Source organism: Chiloscyllium plagiosum, unplaced genomic scaffold, assembly GCF_037043375.1.
Source record: "Chiloscyllium plagiosum isolate Xiang-an unplaced genomic scaffold, Cpla_swu_hap1 HiC_scaffold_5, whole genome shotgun sequence".
Taxonomy (NCBI): domain Eukaryota; kingdom Metazoa; phylum Chordata; class Chondrichthyes; order Orectolobiformes; family Hemiscylliidae; genus Chiloscyllium; species Chiloscyllium plagiosum.
Genome location: NW_028270143.1, coordinates 35,983,208 through 36,006,038, shown reverse-complemented (window position 1 = coordinate 36,006,038; position 22,831 = coordinate 35,983,208). Strand labels below are relative to the sequence as shown.

The following is a 22,831-nucleotide window of genomic DNA, read 5'->3' as shown; positions in this document are numbered from 1 at the left end:
TGCTGAATTACCCATAGTGTTAGGTGCATTAGTCAGAGTGAAAAGAGTCTGGGTGGGTTACTCTTCAGAGAGTCAGTGTGGACTTGTTGGACCAAATGGCCTGTTTACACACTGTAGGGAATTAATCTAATCTGATCTAAAATCTTGCCAGGCTTCAAGGTGAGAAACTTCAAAAAGCTCAATGCAACTTACATTTTGTATAAGTGACGTAAGATTCTGCCCTTGAGTTTGATGCCGTCTCTCCAACATTTATTACCCATCTTTAATACCACAGAGAAAGCAGTATTTTTTGATAATGTTGTTTATTAAAAACTTTATTCGGTGGTTTCCATTCAATTGTCAGCTGATAACCATGTTGTATTTTCTGTTGGAAAATCAACAGTTCACTCGTTGAGTTATGTTCTTACGCAGCAAACATTTTCCAGTGTTCACAAGGCTAATGCATAAATCACAGAAGTGCTGACTATAAAAAGCCTGAGAGTTAATGGCTGTGTTGATTTTTCTTTAAGTTTCTGTGTGGTTAAAGAAATATTTGGGATAAAGTTCAAACCTCATTTTGTTTTCAACAGATGTGTATTATTCAAAATCCATGTAAAAAACTTTTCATTTTATTCTCACTAGTCTAAGTGATGTGAGCAAGCATTTAAAACTTGTCTGATTAAGTTGCAAATGGTGAGAGTTTAGAAAAGTACTCGTACCGTTCAGCAGGACGGTTGTTTCCGGAAGTAGGGAGTTTAATCAACAGCAGAGTTGTATGGTGAGCAGAAGTTACATGAGACAGGAAGTCACTACTTATGTGCCAGAAAGCAGTGAGCCATTGTCCTGGGACAATTACAGTGCTGTTTATGTAACAGGACTTTAGGGAATGGGATACTGAAAACCGAGGTTATTGAACTTGTTTTGTGAGAAAACTTAAAGCTCTGTATAAAACACACAAATACATATCTTTTCTTTTTTGTACAATAGCACTACCTCTCACAAATTGAAGTATTGAAATTACCCATAGAACAGGAAATATTCAGGCTGAAGACTTTTTGATTTTAGTGTTTCTTTTTTTATATTTAAATCCAAGCTTCTGTCTGACGCTGTTATCCCCAAAGGGCATACAACGTGGTGCGAATTGACTCAGATTTATTTTGAATCAAAACCAGAATTTATTATAATGATTAATTTTTTAAAAATTCCATTCTGAAATTAACCCACGAACTACTGTGTTAACAAGCAATTTATTCCATAATTTTATTTTCTTTCCTATTAAAGCACTTTGTACCATCATATGTGTCCCTTAGGTATTCACTGGTATTGAATAGGGCTATATTCACTGGCTATAATCTACAGCAGAGTTTCTTGTTCTACTACTGTAGCCAGAATGTAGATGGTGCAATGTTGACGCTATTGCTGTCTCTTATTCTGATTGAAATTAGCTGGCTATAAAAATGCAACAGGAGCTCAGTGTAATATTAGTATTCATTTTCTGGGTTAGTTTTCAGGATCCAATGGTTGGCTGCCCTTTGCCTGTTTTCTCAGTATCCTGGGATGACAGTCTTTTCCTTCTGCTGTGCCAAAACCAGATTTTGCCACCAAATAATGTAGATTTCCCATTTCCCAAAAGTATTCCCAAGACTAGCTCCCATATAATAACCTGGGAATGATGGAATGACTTTTTCCTTAGCAGGTCTTCACTTTGGTCAGAAGCTTGACACTTCTTTGTCTGAAGAATATTTTGTGTCTGTTCTTTTGAGAAAGTACTCAGTCAACCTTTTCTCTGGTTTAGATTTTCTTAACCCTTACTTCACAGTTACGTTGAAAAATGTGATTTTGTTGTGACAAATAAATCTTAGAAAAAGCAGCATAATAGCAGTTTGATAAATTTCTACTGCATTGTACTGTCATGTGTGACTTTGGAACACTTTTTCCATTTCTTTCCCTCTCAACTACTTGCCTGCTATCTCATGGGGAAGCTGTAAAAATCTGAAATTCTTAATCTTAATTATAAATGCACTTGATCATGATCATATTGAATGGTGGTGCAGGCTCGAAGGGCAGAATGGCCTACTCCTGCACCTATTGTCTGTTGTTTATCTGGGATAGTATAATTCCGCATAGACTGTGTTTTGGGCCTAGTTCTGAGTTATCAGGGAAAATTATAGTAATAGTAACCAAAGATTTGACACGTAATCCACCTTGATATATCAATTCTAAATGATTGTAGAGTAGCCCTGAAGCATTTTTTTCTTTGTTTGTGCTTGCTCAGTCACTGTAAATGAATAATACATTATCTCCGTTCTAACAGTGTGGGTGTACCCATTATATTGCTATCTATCCTTGCTAAAACACTCAAGTACTGCACTGTAGATGAATGACTTCTGTGTTACAGTATAGTAGTACTGAATTGTTATTGTGTCACAGGCTAACCATTTAATCACTGAAAACAAGTGCAACGTTAGTCCTGTAAAATTATTTCTATTTGATTGAATATTTTAATATATTGAAATGTTTGTCGCTCTAGCCATTTTAGAATATATAATTTCAAAATGGTCTTGACATTATAACTGAATTGTGTTTAATAGCATTAAACTCAGCTTATGTTCATATATAAAATTATCTGTGATTGTTTTAATTAGTGCAGATTTCAGTGGAAATTTTACAAAATATACATTTTCTAACTCCATCAGAAATGTGTAGACAAAAGATTTTCTTATTTATTGTAGGCAGTCTTTTAATTAAAGATTAAATATTGTGTTGCAAATAAGCAACAACATGAACGTTTTCAAGTATAAGATATAATGGGACATCTTTTTCTGTGGCAGGGCATCTTGTAGTATCGCCTATTAGACTTACCCCTTTATATTTATGTTCTTTATGTTGTGTGAGGCAAATTGCTGGAAGTGGGAATTGATAATGTGGTGACGGAAGATGGACATCTGGATTTTGAGTGAGCAGGGCAAACAACTGCTCCTGAAGTAATTAGATCAAAGGATAACTGTGGTAACGTCACTTAAGTATTAATCCAGAGACCCAGTTCTAGAGATGAGGGTTCAAATCCTACCACTGCCGCTAAATTCAATTAACTAATAAGATTTGGACATAAAGGCTAATTGTTAGTAATTGTGATCATGAAACTGTCACAAAAAAAACTGTCTAATACTGTTTAGGAAAGGCAATCTGCTTCCATGTGAGATAAAGTCCACTGTTGTTGGCTTTCAACAGCCCTCTAGATGAGCAAGCCATGCAGTTCAAGTGCAATTAGGGATATGGGCATCAAATGCTGACAAGAACCAAAACAAAAACCAGACTAAGAAGGAAGTATAAGTTAAAGTGGGGTAACTTGATGTCATACTCAGCGTAGAAAGAGAAATTGAATTAAGGGAGGAAGAAAAGTTTTTTTTAAATGAAATTCCAGCAACAATGGAGAAATGAACTAAAATGTACCACTGGAAGTTGTAATTAAAATTATACTTAAACTGGAATGGGCCTGTTAGTTGCTAAGTACAACCAATCAATTTTGCTGGCACTGAAAAATTGACTACAAGTGTGAAATCTGAGTCATTCAGGTTTTATTTATTGTTATAATCTTGTAACATGCAAAAACAACAACTTTCTGCCATTCAGTGCATTTATCTTTATCTGAAGTCGATGTATTTAAGCATGAGTAGTATTAGTCTCTGCCATTTTGACAGCAATTTATGCTTTATTAACATTTTTATTACCCCTAGCTGAAGTGTTCAATTAATTGGAGGTTGTATATTGGCTTCCCAAAAGTAGGGTAGGTATGAGGGAAAGAAAATCAGATGCGTGCAATAAAGGTGCAACTGTAATTATAGGTGATTTTAATTTACAACAGATTGGACAAATCACGTTAGTAAATGTATGGTGAAGGAGGATTTTGCTCCATTTTCCTGATCAGTTGGACAAATTTCAATGAAACTGGAATAGCCCAAGGGAAAACAAACTGATTAGTTTTTTGCTGAATGTACTGAATCCAAGTTCAAGTAGTTGCTTTTGAAATAAAGGATCCATTAACATTGGGAGATAGGACAAATTGATTCTTTTTGTTGTGAGTTGTCTTATTTAGAATATTGTTGATTGTTTTAATGTATTTTGAAGTGTCTCAGCTGCTGTAGTACAATTTGTTACAGTTTTCAAATTAAAAGCAGAGTTTTCTGAGCAGATTGTCAGATTTTGATTTGTCTGCAGCCTCCTCAGTGAAATGAAAGCTCTTGACAAAAAATAACGTATTGGTTGCCTGAGTGTAAATGAGGCAGGAAAAATACCTCAAAGAAAATTTGCATAAGTGTGTGATATTGTTGAGTTAACACAGCATCACAGAGGTATGTGATTAACAGTGGTTGAGCACCCATTGTTGCATTAAGCTCCTCCCACTCTGATGTCAAATAGTCTTGGATGGGACAGATCAGTCTAGACCAAGGACTGATGGAGACAGCTCTATCATTAGTGTATCTTAATCAGCTAGTTAGACCTCATAACTAAGTACTTATTGCCATCGTACAAATCACTACATCTTTTTAAGATAGGTGCTTCCTCTCATTAAGACTCCCAGTCATTCATCCTGTAAATTGTTAACCAACTCAATACAGAAAGACCACGAAGGACTGTCTAACTTGGTTGAATTTTGTTTTAACAGAATAGAAAGGAAAGTACATGTTAGAAAGTGCTTTGTTATTTCTAAATCCAAATTGAGTCTAAGTGAAGTTTTGAGAAGTTTAAGGTTACCAAAAATCATCAAGGGACAAATCCTGAAAGTCGATACAAGTTCTACACGCTCATGTTGTACACTCGAGGCACAACTGATCCAGGAAGGAGTTGTCTTCTCTCCCATCGGATTTGTTTTATGAAGAATCGTTTTCTAAAATTATTTACTTTATAAAAAATTCTGTTATTTATTGGGTACAATAAGAGCACTAGCCAATTTCTCCCCCTTTTCTACTGCTGGGAAACAATACATTTGAGTTAACTGGCCTTTAAAATGGATACATTTAAAGAATGATCTTGATTGGAAAAAATGCATGCAACATTACAGCTACACAATGTGTGCATCCAAAAACTATTCCAAATTTACTTATGATCCTTTGATCCATTGTCAGCCATTTAGTATTAGTTTGCATGAAATGGAAAAAGTGACAGTGATTTAGTAGGGTCAAACTCGCCAGATATTTCTAAACCTTGAGGATTTTTTAATCTTGTGAAACTTGTTGGAACGCTGAATGTAGTGTTGTTCCAGACTATTTGCTGGCTGAAAGTTTCTCATGCAAGCTAAATTCCACAGTAAAACTTGGTAAAGAAAGTAATAGTTATTTGTTTCTTTGATGCTGGTTGAGGGATAAATGTTAGTTGGGACACTAACACCCCTGTTGTTGTGTCGTGAAATGCCATGGATCTCTTGCTTCCACCAAAAGAGGGCAGGTAACCTCTTGGTTTCATATCTCATCCAAAGAAAGACAGTACTTTTGGCTATGTAGCACCCCCTCAGTAGTAATTTGAAGCATCAGCCTAGATTATGTGCAGACATTTCTCTGGTGAGATTTTGAATCTGTGGCCATTAGATTAGAGACAAAAGTGTTATGACTATGTCAGGTTCTTTTAGAGGTGGATGGAATGCACAAAATGTAGTCATAGTTCTTCTGCATAGGTCTATTGTACCTGTCCTAGATAATGAATGCACTTTAACTATTCTTGGAGGAACAGAAGTAGTGTTTGAGTAAAAAAGCAAAATAGATTTGCTGCCCCATTTGAAATCTGATAAAAGATTTCTGTATTCCTGCTTTTATCCTCTTGCTAACCTCCCGTTTGTTTCTGCAAAAATATCATATTTCTAAATGATTGTTGTGTGAAACTATCCTAGTTGGCAGCTAACATTAAAATCAAAGAAGCTTCAGGGAATTAGGTTGCTCCTTGAATTAGTGCTTTTAAGATAGGTTGTGAAAAGATCAAATGATATATATGCAAAGGATGTTGCTGAACTGTTGTCAGCTTTATTACTTAAAAGTAAAAGATTTTTAATAGATTTTAAAACTGTTTAGACGCCTTCCAGTAAGCAGTGGCAATCCTCCTGCCCAAAATGCTAAGCATAGGAAAAACCTATCTGATGATTCCTGTGTTTCAGTGAAGTACTGAACCAATAAATATGGCCACTCAGTAATTGTGTGGTTTAGACACCACTTGGTCAGGGGTTGGGGGTGATAGGACGGGAGTAGACTGTGCATTGTACATATGGCTGCTGTTCTTTTAAAAAAGACAAAAATGAATGATGCAGATGGACAAAATGATCATGTCCATAATTTTATTTTATTATTGTTAGTTCTTTTACTACTTAAGCATGAAAAGGCAATCTTGTCTGGTTTTATTATTCTGTTGTTTCTTGTCAGCTAGAAGAGTTAATATTTTACTTAGCTACTCTAGCAACTTAAAATATTATTGTTTCCATTTAGTCATCTTCAAATAAATAAGAATTGATAATTAATACCATTTAATTTATAAGGAAGGCATGAGTTACGTCAGTACTACACTAATGGACTCAGTTGATAAATCTGATCCATTTATACAATCATTTGAATCTTTGCAACTATTCCTGTCTGGCATGTTTTAGCTATAATGTATGTAGTTGACTTTCGTGACGTGATTTCTTTCCTTGCATTTTTACCCATTTCTTCTGTAAGACCTTGGTAGGATGTGTGCAGTTCACCCTTTGATACTTTGTCAAGGTTACCATTATGTACATGCCACAGTAATAATAGAGTCATAGAGATGTACAGCATGGAAACAGACCCTTCGGTCCAACCCATCCATGCTGGCCAGATATCCCAACCCAATCTAGTCCCACCTGCTAGCACCCGGCCCATATCCCTCAAAACCCTTCCTATTCATATACCCATCCAAATGCCTCCTAAATGTTGCAATTGTACCAGCCTCCACCACATCCTCTGGCAGCTCATTCCATACACATACCACTCTCTGCGTGAAAAAGTTGCCCCTTAGGTCTCTTTTATATCTTTCCTCTCACCCTAAACCTATGTCGTCTAGTTCTGGACTCCCTGACCCCAGGGAAAAGACTTTGTCTATTTATCCTATCCATGCCCCTCATAATTTTGTAAACCTCTATAAGGTGTTAGTTATAAACTTCAGCAATCCAACATTGCCCTCATGCATTAGCTTTGCTAGCATTGCTGGATTGTGGTCACAAGTGGGAAAAGTCAACTTGCATTCTTCCCCCTTCCCTTGTAGATTTTGCTTAGATGTAATGGGCACAAACTTCAGGTCATTATTAGACTAGAAGGTCATAAAACATAGGAGCATAATTAAGCCATCGAGTCTGCTTGTCCATTTGATCATTGACGTATTTCTCAAACCCATTTTTTGCCTTCCACTTACCAACAAAGAACCTATCTATCTCTGTCTTAAATACACTCAATGACTTGGTCTCCACAGCCTTCTTTTGCAATGATTTCCACAGATTCACTGCACTCTGGCTGAAGAAATTCCTCCTCATCTCTGTTTGAAACCGTTTTCCCTTCACTCTGAGGCTGTGCCGTCAGGTCCTAGTCTCTCTTCCTAGTGAAAGCAACTTCTCCACAACTACTCTATCCACACCTGTCAGTATTCTGTAAGTTTCAACCAGATTGTACCTATCCTTCTAAACTCTGTCTAGTACAGACCCAAAGTCCTCCATCCCTGGGATCATTCCTGTAAACCTCCTCTGGATCCCCTCCAAGGCTAGCATATCCTCCTTTAGATACGGGGCCCAAAACTGCTCATAATATTCCAAATGCGGTTTGAGGCTTATACAGCCTGAGCAGTACATCCATGCTCTTGTATCCTAGTCCTCTTGAATTGAATGCTAACATTGCCTTTGCTTTCTAACTGCCAAGTGAAACCTGCCTGTTAACTTCAACAGAATCCTGAACTAGGACAACCAAGTCCTTTTGTGCTTCAGACTTCCAAAGCCTTTCTGTGTTTAAAAAAATACTTATCCAGCTATTCTTTCTACCAAAGTGCATAACCTCTCACTTTCCCACATTATATACCATATGCTATTACTTTGTATGGCCTCCCAGCCTGTCCAAGTCCATCTGCAGCCTCAACTACATGTCCCTCCACCTATCTTTCTGTCATCTGCAAACTTAGCAACAACGCTGTCAGTTCTTTCTTCCAGATCATTCCAGGTCATGTGGTTTCAACATGGAACTCCACTAGTCACTGGCAGCCATCCCGAAAAATATCCTTTATCCCCACTGGCTGCCTTCTACCAGTCAGAAATCCTCTATTTATGCCTGTGCCTTGTCTTTAACACCATGGGCTCTTATCTTATTTATCAGCGGCACCTTGTTAAAGGCCTTCTAGCCAAATCCAAAATGATCATGTCCACTGGGTCTCCTTTGTTTAATTTGCTCATTACTGCCTCAAAGAATTCTAGCAAACTTGCATGATCTCCCCTTGATGAAGCCATGCTGATTCAGAACTATTTTACAATTACACTTCCAAATATTCTGCAAAACAATTCTTAATAAAGGACTCAAAAAATCTTACCAATGATCGAGATCAGGTTAAGTGGCCGATTAGTTTCCTGTCTTCTGCCTCTCTCCCTTCTTTAACAGGGGTATTACATTTTTAGTCCTTTGGGACCGACCTTGTTTCCAGTGATTCCTGAAAGATCATCACCAATACCTCCCCAATCTCCTCGGCTATCTGGGGTGTAGTCCATTTATCCGGGTGATTTATCCACCTTTAGACCTTTCAGCTTCCCCAGCATGTTCTCTTTAGTATTGGTCACTACACTCATTCTGACCTCTGACTTGCAAAATTCTGGTATGCTGCTGGTATCTTCCATCGTGAAGACTGATGCAAAATATCTCTCCATTACCTCCGCCATTTCTTTGTTCCCCATTACCACTTCTCCAGCCACATTTTCCAGCGGTCTAATATCCATTCTTGCCTCTCTCTTAATATTTAGATATCAAAAAAAAAATTGCAATCTTAATTTATATTATTAGCTAGCATGCTGTCATTTTTCATCTTCTTTCCCCTTATTCCTTTTTAGATATCTTTTGGTTTTTAACCGCTTCCCACTAATCTTCACCACATTGGATGCTTTTTTTTTGCTGTCTCTGACTTCCCTTGTCAGTCATGGCTGCCTTGTCCCCCTCTTAGTATGATTCTTTTTTCTTGGGATAAGATTCTGCTGTGCCTCCCGAATAACCTGCAGAAGCCCCTGCCATTGTTACTGCACCATCTTTCCTACGAGGCTCTCCTTCAATCAACTCTGGCCAGCCCTTTCCTCATGTCTTTGTAATTACCTTTCTTCAATTGTAATAGTGTTACAGCTTCTCTCTCTCAAAGTGCAGGGTGAATTCTGTAATATTATGGTCCCTGCCCCGTAGGGGTTCCTTCATCTTAAGCTCCCTAATCAAGTCTGTCTTATTCCACAGCACTATATCCAGAATTGTCTGTTCTCTAGTGGGAAACTGCTCCAACAAAAAACCTTGCAGACTTTTCACAAATTCCTTTTTTTAAGATCTGCAACCAACCTGATTTTTCTCATGAACTGAAGACATGGCTCCTCAGGTGGATTTTTAGCTCATCGATTTACTTTATTTTTAACTAGGCTGTCAATACTAGCACTGCTCAATCTTCCCTTACTGTCATTGTTAATTCTCTCACAACCCTTGATGACAACCCTCTCTTCCCTTGCCAACTCCTCCCTTCAATCCTACCTCCAATGACAGTGGTTTCCTCCATCACTTATTGTGGGTGAGGGATGAGGTGAATATTTTTGGGCCAGAGAACTGGAGGAGATTGAACATTTGCTATGGGTGCTGGAGTTCTATGACACAATGATTTTTTTTTTGATGATCTGATTTAGTCTTCGAGTTATAGAAATGTACAACACAGAAACAGCCCCTTCAGTTATTAATGTTATTAATGTCACATACTGAGATACAGTGAAAAGATTTGTGTGCTATCCAGACAAACATACATTACAAACGCATAGCAGGATTATAGAACAGAATGCTAAATATAATGTTAAAGCAGTAGAGAAGTTGCAGAGAAAGATTAACTCTGATGTATGAGAAATCCAATTATAAATCTGATGAACAGACTCTTTCCCCATTGTTTTAAATGTGTTGGCACATGTTTCCAAAATTTTCTATATTCTGTTCAGTGGAAGAGGGTGGATGACAGCATAAACAGGGTGGGAGGGGTCTTTTCTTATGCTGGCTGCTTTCCCAAGGCAGGGGGAAGTGTAGATGGAGTCAATGGATGGAAGGCTGGATTTAATGATGCTCCGTGCTCCACTCACAACTCTCTGTAGTTTCTTATGGTCTTGAGTAGAGCAGTTGCCATCTTAAGCTGTGATGCATCTGGATAGGGTGCTTTTGATGGTGCATCCATAAACATTGGTACAAGTCTTGTGGAAATGACACATTTAGACTGACACTGGTGTTATACCTGCTGTGAAATACTTTTAAGAGAATATGGATAAAACCAGGATAAGTATGGGGTAAACAGCCTCTTTAATTCTAGTCTTTTCATGTTACTGTCATTGGAATAATGAACTAATGCTGGAAGGGTTAAACCAGCAATGGAAAGCTTAAATCTCCCTTATAAATACTGCAGATGTGTGCAGTTTGGGACTTTCTCAGAGTCCAACACTATCAATGATGTAAGGCGTGTCAGAGGTCTCTTTCCCCATCTTGGAAGATTTGGGGCAATGTTTTAGTTATCGAGTGAGATCAGTAAATAATTAAAACAGGAATTGAATTTGAACTTTTACTGGGTAAACTTGCCTGACTTTGGAGGAATTTTTCAAAATAAATATCTGTACTGTTTAAATTCTAGTGATGTTAAAGATACCTCCTCTAATCCAATAAATTGAGGGTCACAGAATGATCTGCTACAGTGGAAAAACATACCTTGCACCTGACACTCTGCTTAAATTGTACACCGGAAATTGAAATCATTATTTTTAATCTAGATATTGTCTTGATTGCTGGATAGGATGGGTAATGCTAAAAGGTTTGTTTAAATCTCTACATTGAAAACTATGCATCACACAAGGTTTCAGTTTTTATTTTGTTCTTGGCATTGTGTTTTATTGACTTTAGACCACCAAAGAAGCCTTTCAGTATAATGTTTTAAGATGTGCAGGTTATAGACATAAATACTTGGATCAGTTAGCATTAACATGCTAAAGCTCCTGTTAGATTATACAAAATATTTATAACAATTTGAAATATATACATCTCATTGTTGACAATAACATAACAGGAAAATGGGCTTCATAAATTAGTTATCCGGAAATGTAGCTGCTGAATTCAAGTTGTGATCAAAGTCAATATTTTTAACTTGCTTTTCAGTTTTCTGATTCAGCATTTTTGAAATAATCACAACTTGCTCTCAAAACAGTGAATGTTTTTGAGTGCATTTCTTGCAACATGCCTTGTAGCTGGTAGACCAATGCACGTGACTGCAATGCAGCAGTGAATGTGACACCTTGTGATAGATAACCCCATGACATTTAGATCCTAGCTCACCACTGTTGAATGTAGTTAACAGCGAATATTCCTTGTCACGCTTCAGGTTCCAGTAGCCATTTTCGGCATCAAACTTAGTGAAAACATTGCCCCCTCTGATTTTGTGTTAACAACAGAAGAGTTCACTCTTGGTGGTTTTCACTTTTTTAGCACTTTCTCTCATGTTCTTGCTTTGTTTTTCACTCACTCGCTCACTCACATACACACCCACACACACACACACATAGTAATTTAGGTTGATTTTGAATTTAATTCAGTATTAAATCAATTTAAGATATTTCGGTCTTTACACACAACTGCTGCCATCAGATTAAGTCTTCTGATCTTTTAAATTAAAATAGTTGCACTTTGGACTCAAAGTACTGGAGTGTCAAATTTATTTCTTTCAGCTCTTTGCGTAACTGAGACTGATGCATTGTTAGGCGGCACATTACTGCTGCATCTCAGGATATAACCACACAACAGTTATCTATAAGCAATGCTATGTTTGCTGCAGGATCATAACCTTGTCTTGTTTCTTGCTGAGCTTTTCAGTTTAATAACTCAGTGCAGAGGAGAAAATAGCATATTCTGTCTAATACACATATGGCATTATCTAAAAGACTGGCATAAATGTAGACAGAATTGACTGCTTTGTGGCAGTCACAACATGATAGGAAGTGGGAAATAGGAGAGCAATTGAAAATCAATACTTTGCATTTAAATTATTTTTGGATAAAGTCAGTACTGTTTGCTCATACATATAAAATTATTTTGACTGGCTTAGTTGCAGCAAATCTGGAATGTGCATATATTTTATACGGTGAAACCCTTTTCCAAATTAGAAATGTAAATTTTCTATTAGTGTTGTCTTGCCTAAAACATATGATGATTTTTTTCTTGGAAGAAACTAAATGTTTTCTGTTTCTCTAGTTCCATATCCTAGAAGCTGGCAAATGATCAGGACTTAGACTAAAATTGTTCTGGTTCCTTATTTGGAATTGCATTAGCATAATCATTAACTCCCATAATAGCTGCAGTTCAAAAGGAGAATGTATAGATGGGCACTTCTGTGTGTTAACAGTTTTTAAAAAATAAATTGAACGTCATTGGAAAACAATTTCCTTTTATATTATCCCTTTTAACATTGTAAAATCTCCTGAGGTGCTTGAACGAAAGTGGACTATCAAAGATTTTTAAAAATTAAAATCAGAATTTTGTATATTGTAATCCATCTGTTTTAGGTTTATTATTTTTACTTGATATTCAGAAACCTTAAAATACGTAACATATGTATCCATCACCCAAATGCAGTTTTTAAAAAATAATACTTCTATTTTCTTTGTGAATTATATGACAGTTGCTTGAGTTAACTTGACTTGTAAAACATGCAGTTTGTAAAATGGGGCACTGAGTAAAATATACTTTGGCCATTGTACTTGGAACGTGGGTCTGTCAATATCAGGAGAAAGTGAGGACTGCAGATTTACCAGGAGAAAGTGAGGACTGCAGGAGGACCAATTCCACTACCAAACAACCCAAATGGCCTCCTTCTTCAAAGACCGCAATTTCCCCTCTGACGTGGTTGACGATGCTCTCCACCGCATCTCCTCCACTTCTCGCACCTCCGCACTTGAACCCCACCCCTCCAATCGCCACCAGGACAGAACCCCACTGGTCTTCACCTTCCACCCCACCAACCTCCGGATACATCATATTATCCTCTGTCATTTCCGCCACCTCCGAACAGACTCCACCACCAGGGATATATTTCCCTCCCCACCCCTATCAGCGTTCCCGAAAGACCACTCCCTCCGCGACTCCCTCGTCAGGTCCACACCCCCCACCAACCCATCCTCCACTGCCGGCACCTTCCCCTGCAACCGCAGGAAGTGCAAAACTTGCGCCCACACCTCCCCCCTCACCTCCCTCCAAGGCCCCAATGGATCCTTCCATATCTGTCACAAATTCACCTGCACCTCCACACACCTCATTTACTGCATCCGCTGCACCCGATGTGCCCTCCTCTACATTGGGGAGACAGGCCGCCTACTTGCGGAACGTTTCAGGGAACACCTCTGGGACACCCACACCAACCAACCCAACCGCCCCATGGCTGAACACTTTAACTCCCCCTCACACTCTGCCAAGGACATGCAGGTCCTTGGCCTCCTCCTTCGCCAGACCCTGGCCACACAATGGCTGGAGGAAGAGCGCCTCATCTTCCGCCTAGGAACCCTCCAACCACAAGGGATGAACTCCGATTTCTCCAGCTTCCTCATTTCCCCCCCCCCCCCGCCACCTTATCTCAGTCCCAACCCCCGGATTCAGCACCGCCCTCTTGACCTGCAATCTTCTTCCCGACCTCTCCGCCCTCACCCCCTTTCTGACCTATCACCCTCACCCTCACCTCCTTCCACCTATCGTATTCCCAGTGCCCCTCCCCCTACCATTTATCTCAGCCCGCTTGGCACACCAGCCTCATTCCTGAAGGGCTTATGCCCAAAACGTCGATTCTCCTGTTCCTCAGATGCTGCCTGGCCTGCTGTGTTTTTCCAGCACCACATTTCTCAATTTGACAATATAACTACTGTAAAGCTGCCTTTTCTAGTTGCTTGGTGAAACTATTCAGAATCAGCAAGATCTTATCATGGATTTTTTACCATTTAGTTCAGGATAGTACGGTACTTAATGATTTCTTAAAAAAGTGCGACTTCAGAATAATAAATTTAAGAAAATTGTAAAGAAAGAAAATTCGCTTGAATGAATGTGATGTATGTTTATTCTGAAGCATTATTAATAAAGAGTGAATTTGAATTTATAAGATATTCCTGCATTAGTGAGTTTTGAGAAGATTTGTAGCTCAGGTTGAGGTTCTGGATGTAGGTTTGCTCGCTGACCTGGAAGGTTCATTTTCAGACATTTCGTCACCATACTCGGTAACATCTTCAGTGAGCCTCTGGATGAAGCACTGCTGGTGTTTTTTGCTTTCTATTTATATGTTTGGGTTTTCTTGGGTTGGTAATGCCATTTCCTGTGGTGGCGTAATTTCCTATGGTGATGCCATTTCTGTCATTTTTCTCAGGGGGTGGTAAATGGAATCCAAGTTAGTGTGTTTGTTGATAGAGTTCCAATTGGAATACCATGCTTCTAAGAATTCTCGTGCATGTTTCTGTTTGGCTTGGCCTGGGATGGATGTGTTGTCCCAGTTGAAGTGGTGTCCTTCCTCATCTGTATGCAAGGATACTAGTGAGAGAGGGTCATGTCATTTTGTGGCTAGTTGATGTTCATGTATCCTTGTGGCTGGTTTTCTGCCTGTTTGTTCAATGTAGTGTTTGTTACAGTTCTTGCATGGTAATTTGTAAATGACATTCATTTTGCTTGTCTGTACATGGGACTCTCACGTTCATTAGCTGCTGTTTTAATGTGTTGGTGGGTTTGTGGCTACCATGATACTAAGGGGTCTGAGTAGTTTGGCAGTCACTTCCGAAATGTCTTTGATGTAGGGGAGAGTAGCTAGGGTTTCTGGACGTGTTCTGTCTGCTTGTTTGGGTTTCCAGCTGAGAAATGGGCGGACTGTGTTCATTGGGTACCCATTCTTTTTGATATACTGTGTGGGTGATTTTCCTCTGCTCTGTGTAGTTCCTGTGTGCTGCAGTGTGTGGTGGCTCATTGAAATAATGTTCTGATGCAGCGTCGTTTGTGGATGTTGGGCTGATTGCTTCGCTAGTTCAATATTTGGTCAGTATGTGTTGTTTTCCTGAAGACGCTGGTTTGAAGTTCCCCATTGGCTGTTCGCTCTTACTGTGACAGCTAGGAATGGCAGTTTGTTGTTTTCCTCCTCGTTAGTGAATTTTATGCCGTAAGGGTATTATTGATGGTCTTGAAGGTTTCCTGTATTTTGGTTTGTTTAATGATGACAAAGGTGTCATCTATGTAGCGGACCCAAAGTTTGGGTTGGATGGTTGGCAGAGCTGTTTGTTCAAGTCTTTGCATTACAGTATCTGCTAAGAACCCTGATATTGGAGATCCTGTGAGTGTTCAGTTGGTTTGTCTATAGGTTTTGTTGTTGAAGGTGAAGTGGATGGTAAGGCATAGTCCACTAATGTGACGATACTGTCCTTGCTGATGAAGTTGGTGGTGTTTGGTGCATGTGTCTTTGGGTCTTCTAATAGTGTAGTCAGTGTTTCCTTAGCCAGGTTGATGGATGTGAATAAGGCTGTTATGTCAAAGGAGACCATTATTTCATCCTCTTCTATCTTGGTGTCTTTGGCCTTCGGGAATTCTTGGCTGGAGTGGCGTGAGTCTCCTACTGACTGTTTTAGTCTTTGGTGTAGCTCCTTGGCCAATCTGTAAGTTGTTCCAGGTAGCGAGACTGTGGGTCTAAGGGGGGCTCCTGGTTTGTGAATTTTGGGTAATCAGTAGAAGCGTGGTGTGTTGGATCCATCTGGTTTCATCTTTTGGAAGTTGGTCTTATTTACTTCTCCAGATTTCTGATGTGTTTTGAGTAGGGCTGTGATTCGGTTCACGAGTTGTGGGGTCGGGTCTGTCGCCACTTGTTGGTAAATGTTGGAATCTGCAAGTAGTGCATTCACTTTTTCAAATTGGTCTCTTAGATTTAAAATGACTGTCAAGCGTCCTTTGCCTACAGGTAGGATAACAATGTTTTTATCTTTTAGGCTTTCTAGTGCTTTTCTTTCTTGTGTATTGAGTGTGTTTCCTTCCTTTTTCCTGCTTAATGTTGGTGTGACTACCTGCCTGATGGTTTGCTGGGTTTCTTCTGTGAGTTAGTTGTCCTTCAGTATGTTTCTAATGCTGCTAAGAAATCTTTCTTGTCTGCATCCTGGAAGTTGTAATTTAATCCTCTTACTAAAATGGCTTTTTCAGTGTCTGTTAAGGGTCGGTCAGATAAGTTTTATTATCGATGCTTCTGTGTTGTCAGTGTTGTTATTTTATGTAAGTTTTCTAGTTTTTACCGAGGTATAGTTTTTTTCATTTTCTGTGTTTGTCACTGTCTAATATCTATGGCTTATTGTACTGTGTCTGTCCATTCATGGTCTGTTGCATGAGTGAGTAAAGGTTTTTGGTGTAAAATTTCCCGGTTGTATTTACAGAGTCTGTTGTGGGCATCATTAATAATTTCTCTAAGCATTCTGCAGCGGTTTTGCTCTGCTATTATTTTGGTTAGTGGGGTGTCGAGGTGAAGTTTGTATTTAAGACCTGTATTCTGAGGCATTCGTGCAGGAAGTACAGCTGTTCGTGGGTGGCGCTCTGTTGGATGGCATTGGTTTCCCATTTTCAGACCAGTTATAGCATATTGCGCCCATAGGTGTTAGCGAGGTTTGAGAAGATTTGTAGCTCAGGTTGAGGTTCTGGATGTAGGTTTGCTCGCTGAGCTGGAAGGTTCATTTTTGGATGTTTCATCAACATACTAGGTAACATCTTCAGTGAGCCTCTGGCTGAAATACTGCTGGTGTTTCCTGCTTTCTATTTATATGTTTGGGCTTCCTTGGGTTGGTGATGTCATTTCCTGTGGTGATGCCATTTCCTGTTCTTTTTCTCAGGGGGTTGTTAAAGAGCTCCAAGTCAATCTGTTTGTTGATAGAGTTCCAACCGGAACACGTTAGACACTCCGTACACGATTTGTTTTCAGTAAGCAACAACAGACAATCTGGATACCTGACCAATCCAATTCAGTTGTGACTGTCTCAGTATGGTGTGGCAACTGGGGATGTGCATGAGTACCTCTTTGTCTGGTATTTTATTCTGCCAGCTTCGGAGGCTGAGGGATGACCTTATAGAGGTTTATAAAATCATGAGAGGCACAGATAGGATAAATAGACAAAGTCTCCTCCCTAGGGTGGGGGAGTCAAGAACTAGATGGCATAGGTCTCGGGTGAGAGGGGAACGATATAAAAGAGACCTAAAGGGCAACTTTTTCATGCAGAGGGTGGTACGTGTATGGAATGAGCTGCCAGAGGAAGTGGTGGAGGCTAGTACATTTAAAAGGCGTCTGGATGGGTATATGAATAGGAAGGGTTTGGAGGGATATGGGCCGGGTCTGGCAGATGGGACAAGATTGGGTTGAGATATCTGGTCAGCATGGACGTTTTGGACTGAAAGGTCTGTTTCCATGCTGTACATCTCTATGACTCTATGACTCTATCTGATCTACTGAAATAACTCCTCAGCGCCTGGTAGCTCATCACCAGCTCCCACTTTATTTGCACATAGAGAGTCCTCCCTCAGAGCTAGCTGTCACAATGAACAGAACTTCTGACACTCCTGTTCGTATCTGTCACCAGGGCTCCCTGATAGGGACTGTTCATCTCGTTCATTCAGAGAACTCCTACTCTTGAGATCCACCTGACTGACTTCGCTACAAACACTATACTTCCAAAAGCAATGCAGGTGAATGTTGTTGAGCATCTTGGCATATTGGTGCCATGCAGGACAGTCTTGAACACAGTGCAAGTTTCACACGTGTAGAGCTGAGTGGGCAGGACTATTGCTCTATAGATTTTCAATTTGGTAAACAGACTTGCTCATCTCCATCCCAGACAGCTTTGGCAATTCTTGTCTGTGTTTTTGGCAATGTAGATGCTTCAACAGAATACGCCAGAGTTGAATAAGGTTCTCCATTACTAACTGATTCTAGTCATAGATTAAAGCTTTGCACTTAAGATGAGGCTTTTCTGGAACAGGTTGGTGTGTTACATTACGTTTCTCTAAGCTGATCATAAGCTTGAAGCTGTTGCTTGCATTGGAGGACAAATTCATACTGTTGCGGGTTTGGCTCTGGAGCAACAGCTAATACACAGTAATTGTCAAAGTGGAAATCACAAAAGTGACCTTGGAGGGGTCTGTTGAATGCTGATGTTGCCTGGAGTTGACATCAATTCAGCAGCTTCCTATCCATGTAACATTTGGTTTCAATGCCCTGATAACCATTATGGAAGATGTCAGAAAGCATGAGGAGAAAAACATGCTGAAGAGAGTTGCACTAGTTAGCACCCCTGTTTAATTCCATTAATGGCTGAGAATGTGTTAGAAGGTTCATCATCATTTGGGATACATGCCTTTATGGAACCATCATGGTAAATTTCTCCATTGTACTCATCCTATCCTAACTTTTAATTGTTCCCTGTGTTTTTATTCATCTGCAGAGCCTCTTGTTTAGTTTGTTCTTTACTTTTAGTGGTGTATGTTTTTCCTGCAGTTGGTTATATGGTATTTTAGATGTTACCCATTGTTGTTCTACATTGTTTGCCAATATTATTATCTATGTTGGCTATGTAAATGGAGACGTAGCATACAATGGCAGGGAAGTTACAATAAACTTACATAAAGCACTGGTTTGACCTCAACTGGATTATTACATCTGTGTAAAGCTGGCACAATTAGAGAGTACAGAAAAAATTGATGAAATTCATTCCTGGAATGAGGAACTTCATTTATGTTGATAGGTTGGAGAAGTTGGGGGCTATTTTATTTGGAGAGGATAAGTAAGTTGGATGGAGTAGATAAAGAGAAAATCTTCCACCAGCAGACAGATCAAGAACTGATGACACAATTTCAAAGTAGTTAGTAAAAGAAGCAAAGGAAACATGAGGAAAATTTTCTTTAACCAGTGAGTGGTAATATTTAGAATGCACCGATTGGGAATGTGATTGAGGCAGATTCAATTAAGGTTTTAAAACAGACGTAGATAATTATAAGAAGAAATGTTTGCAGGACTACAGGTAAAATGTGAGATAGAGTCATAGAGATGTACAGCATCGAAACAGACCCTTCGGTCCAACCCGTCCATGCCGACCAGATATTCCAACCCAATCTAGTCTCACCCGGCCCATATCCCTCCAAACCCTTCCTATTCATATACCCATCCAAATGTCTCTTAAATGTTGCAATTGTACCAGCCTCCACCACATCCTCTGGCAGCTCATTCCATACATGTATCACCCTCTGTGTGGAAAAGGTTGCCCCTTATGTCTCTTTTATATCGTTCCCCTCTCACCCTAAACCTGTGCCCTCTAGTTCTGGACTCCCCAACCCCAGGGAAAAGACTTTGCCTATTTACCCTATCCATGCCCCTCATAATTTTGTAAACCTCTATAAGCCTCTGATGCTCCAGGGAAAACAGCCCCAGCCTGTTCAGCCTCCTCCTATAGCTCAAATCCTCCAACCCTGGCAACATCCTTGTAAATCATTTCTGAACCCTTTCAGGTTTCACAACATCTTTCCAATAGGAAGGAGACCAGAACTGCATGCAATATTCCAACAGTGGCCTAACCAATGTCTTGTACAGCCGCAACATGACTTCCCAACTCTGGTACTCAATACTCTGACCAATAAAAGAAAGCATACCAAACACTGCCTTCACTATCCTATCTACCTGCAACTCCACTTTCAAGAAGCTATGAACCTGCACTCCAAGCTCTCTTTGATCAGCAACACTCCCTCGGAACTTACCATTAAGTGTATAAGTCCTGCTAAGATTTGTTTTCCCGAAAATGCGCCACCTCACATTTATCTGAATTAAACTCCGTCTGCCAGTTCTCAGCCCATTGGTCCATCTGATCAAGATCCTGTTGTAATCTGAGGTAACCCTCTTCGCTGTTCACTACACCTCCAATTTTGGTGCCATCTGCAAATTTGCTAACTTACAAATTTACCTCTTATGCTCACATCCAAATCATTTATGTAAATGACAAAAAGTAGAGGACCCAGCACCGATCCTTGTGGCACTCCACTGGTCACAGGCCTCTAGTCTGAACAACAACCCTCCACCACCACCCTCTGTCTACTACCTTTGAGCCAGTACTGTATCCAAATGGCTAGTTCTCCCAGTATTCCGTGAGATCTAACCTTGCTAATCAGTCTCCCATGAGTGAATTGTTCTTTCTAAAACATGACGCAGACACAATGGATCAAATAGTCTCTTGTGCTAACGCATCGCCTAATAATATAACTTTATTTTCCAAGTTCTATTCTGAGTCCTTCTATATTTCAATATATTTGTGTCCTTTGATATCATAAAATATTATACAATGGTTACTCTTACCTCGATGTGTCCCTACATCTAATTTTCTTTTTTGCTCTGGTTCATTTCCCAATTACTGGATCTAATTGTGAACTTGTTAGCATTTTTATCTGTTGGATTAGAAGGAAATCCTGAAAATATTGTACATATGAGGAGGTAGTTTTACAGTGATATGTCACTAGTCAATAGTCAAAAAGCCCAGACTATTATTATAAGGATATAGTTCATACGTCCTATATTATAAGGATATAGTTTAAATTGGTGGAATTTAAATTCAATTAATAAAATTGGGAATTAAAAGATAATCTCTGTAATAGTCACCATAAAATTATCATTGGTGTAAAACAAAATATGGTTCTTTAATATCCTTTCGGATAGGAAGTCTGCCATGGTCTAGTCTGCAGATGACTCGAGATCCACAGTGATGTAGTTAACTCTAAACATTTTACTGAATGACCTTGCAACTTACTCCATTCAAAGGCAGTGAGAGATTGGCAAGAGGTTTTGGTCCTGCCAGTGATGCCCACATACTATGAAAAAATATAAGTCAGTTAGGAACTCCCATATCCCCCGTATTAATTGGACACAAGAGATTGATGCATAAAATCTGCGTAATTATTTTTTTTTCTGTGAAATCCCTAATTTTCTGCATACTGCTTCCATCGTTGCCCCCTTCCTCCCTCTCCAAACTATTGGATACAGGCTACACTTCACCCTCTTCCCCCCCCGACTTAGGGAGAGAAGATTAAAATGTTGCAACTTACGTATTTCCGTATCGGACAGAAGCAAATCAAATTTATTTCCATTTCCTCTCCAATCAAGGCATCATTAGCATGATTGCAGTGCGATGCATTTTTCTAAAACATTGTACACTAAGAAGCAGTTCACCTAACTCACGTAGAGTCTCATGTAATAGCATCTGATAATAACAGTGTTGGGTGTGGCTGTGGACTGTTTTTGGAATGTTTGTTTATGCAACTTTAGCCTGTGATTCAGAGCTGGGAAAAAAAACAGAAATAATAGTTGAGTTTTAGTGTACCAGTCTCGACTTGTGGCTTGGTGGTCAGAAATGAGCTGCCGTGTGACGTCTATCTTGCTGATGATTTTGATTTTACGTTAGCATTTCCTTTTCTGGACAGAAGTGTGTACAAATAAAATTCTAGTAAGAGGTAAATTCTGATATGGCTGCTAAAACAGTGGATAATTTATGGATTTGTGGGAAGGGTTCTAAAATACAATCTGATTGAAGTGTTCTGGTGACTTCTTAAAACATAATGAGCGGTTTATAAGTTGAACTAAAGGTTAACGCAACTGCGTTAAAATCACTTCTGCGTCTGTTGTCTTTGTTTTTAAGAGTCTATGCTAGGCAACTTCACTTTTCTTGATTAATTCTATGACCTGTATAATTAGTAAAGTGATGCGAGAAAAAGGATCATGAGAAGCAGATGTATTGAAAAAATGCAGCAAAATATGGTGGTCTGAATTGATTTCAGCCTGAACCATTTGTTATACTTGATTTTTCTTCACATTTGCACTTTCAAACTTAAGTTGCAGCAACAGTTATCATTTTCTTGAGCATTGAAGCAGGTAATGATAATACTGTGCTTATCTTTGCAGAATGTAGACTCCGTAAGTACAGAGAGGGGCTTGCATTTATAAATACTGTAATGTATCTCTCAAGTCCCTTGAAAGAAGTGCCTTCAATTAATTATTTTGACCTTTACAATCACTTAGTGTCCTTATGTTTGTACTTAAAAATGAATGGTTCTGATATATTTTGTAGAACAAACATTTGAAGATTACACACTTTGTTTAACCTATCTCTAATATTCCTCCTGTTATTCCCACTTTGGGAAAAAAAATTGTTCTATTTGTATTTAGTTCAACAGGGATAATTTATCTCTGTAGCCAACTATCTACATTTCATATTTCTAAATCTCCTTTTTCATATGTGAATTGATGTAGCCTATTTATTTTTAGGAAGCAGTGCTGTTGAACCCAATGGTCATATCCACTATTACATGATCTAGCAGAATTCTATGAACTACATTTAGAAGCTAGAATCCTGAAATTATTTTCCTTCTATTCACCTCTTCTTCCCTCCCTCATTCCTGTGGCCAATTTTAAACAATGCCTTTTTGAGCTCAGCTAACTTAGCACAGATAAGGGCCTTTACAGTCAGTATTACAATTTTCAGCTATTCATGAAAATGTTGAGCTATTGAGAAGCAGACAGAATTATTCCAGTTTTGATGATGTGG

General features: G+C 39.1%; 1 protein-coding gene and 1 long non-coding RNA gene across 2 annotated transcripts in view; one reads left to right on the top strand and one right to left on the bottom strand.

The window, feature by feature from the left end:
* The window catches only part of LOC148149907 (uncharacterized), a 100,734-nt gene extending 79,279 nt beyond the window's left edge, over positions 1–21,455 (bottom strand). Inside the window, exons 1-2 of the long non-coding RNA XR_015757173.1 lie at positions 21,336–21,455; positions 20,593–20,681 (exon numbers count right to left, since the gene is read on the bottom strand). This is a non-coding gene — a long non-coding RNA (uncharacterized LOC148149907). The remainder of the gene's footprint in view (positions 1–20,592; positions 20,682–21,335) is intronic.
* LOC122549768 (aryl hydrocarbon receptor-like) overlaps positions 1–22,831 on the top strand; it is a 191,888-nt gene that overhangs the window by 37,764 nt on the left and 131,293 nt on the right. The gene's annotated exons all lie outside the window — the stretch shown is intronic.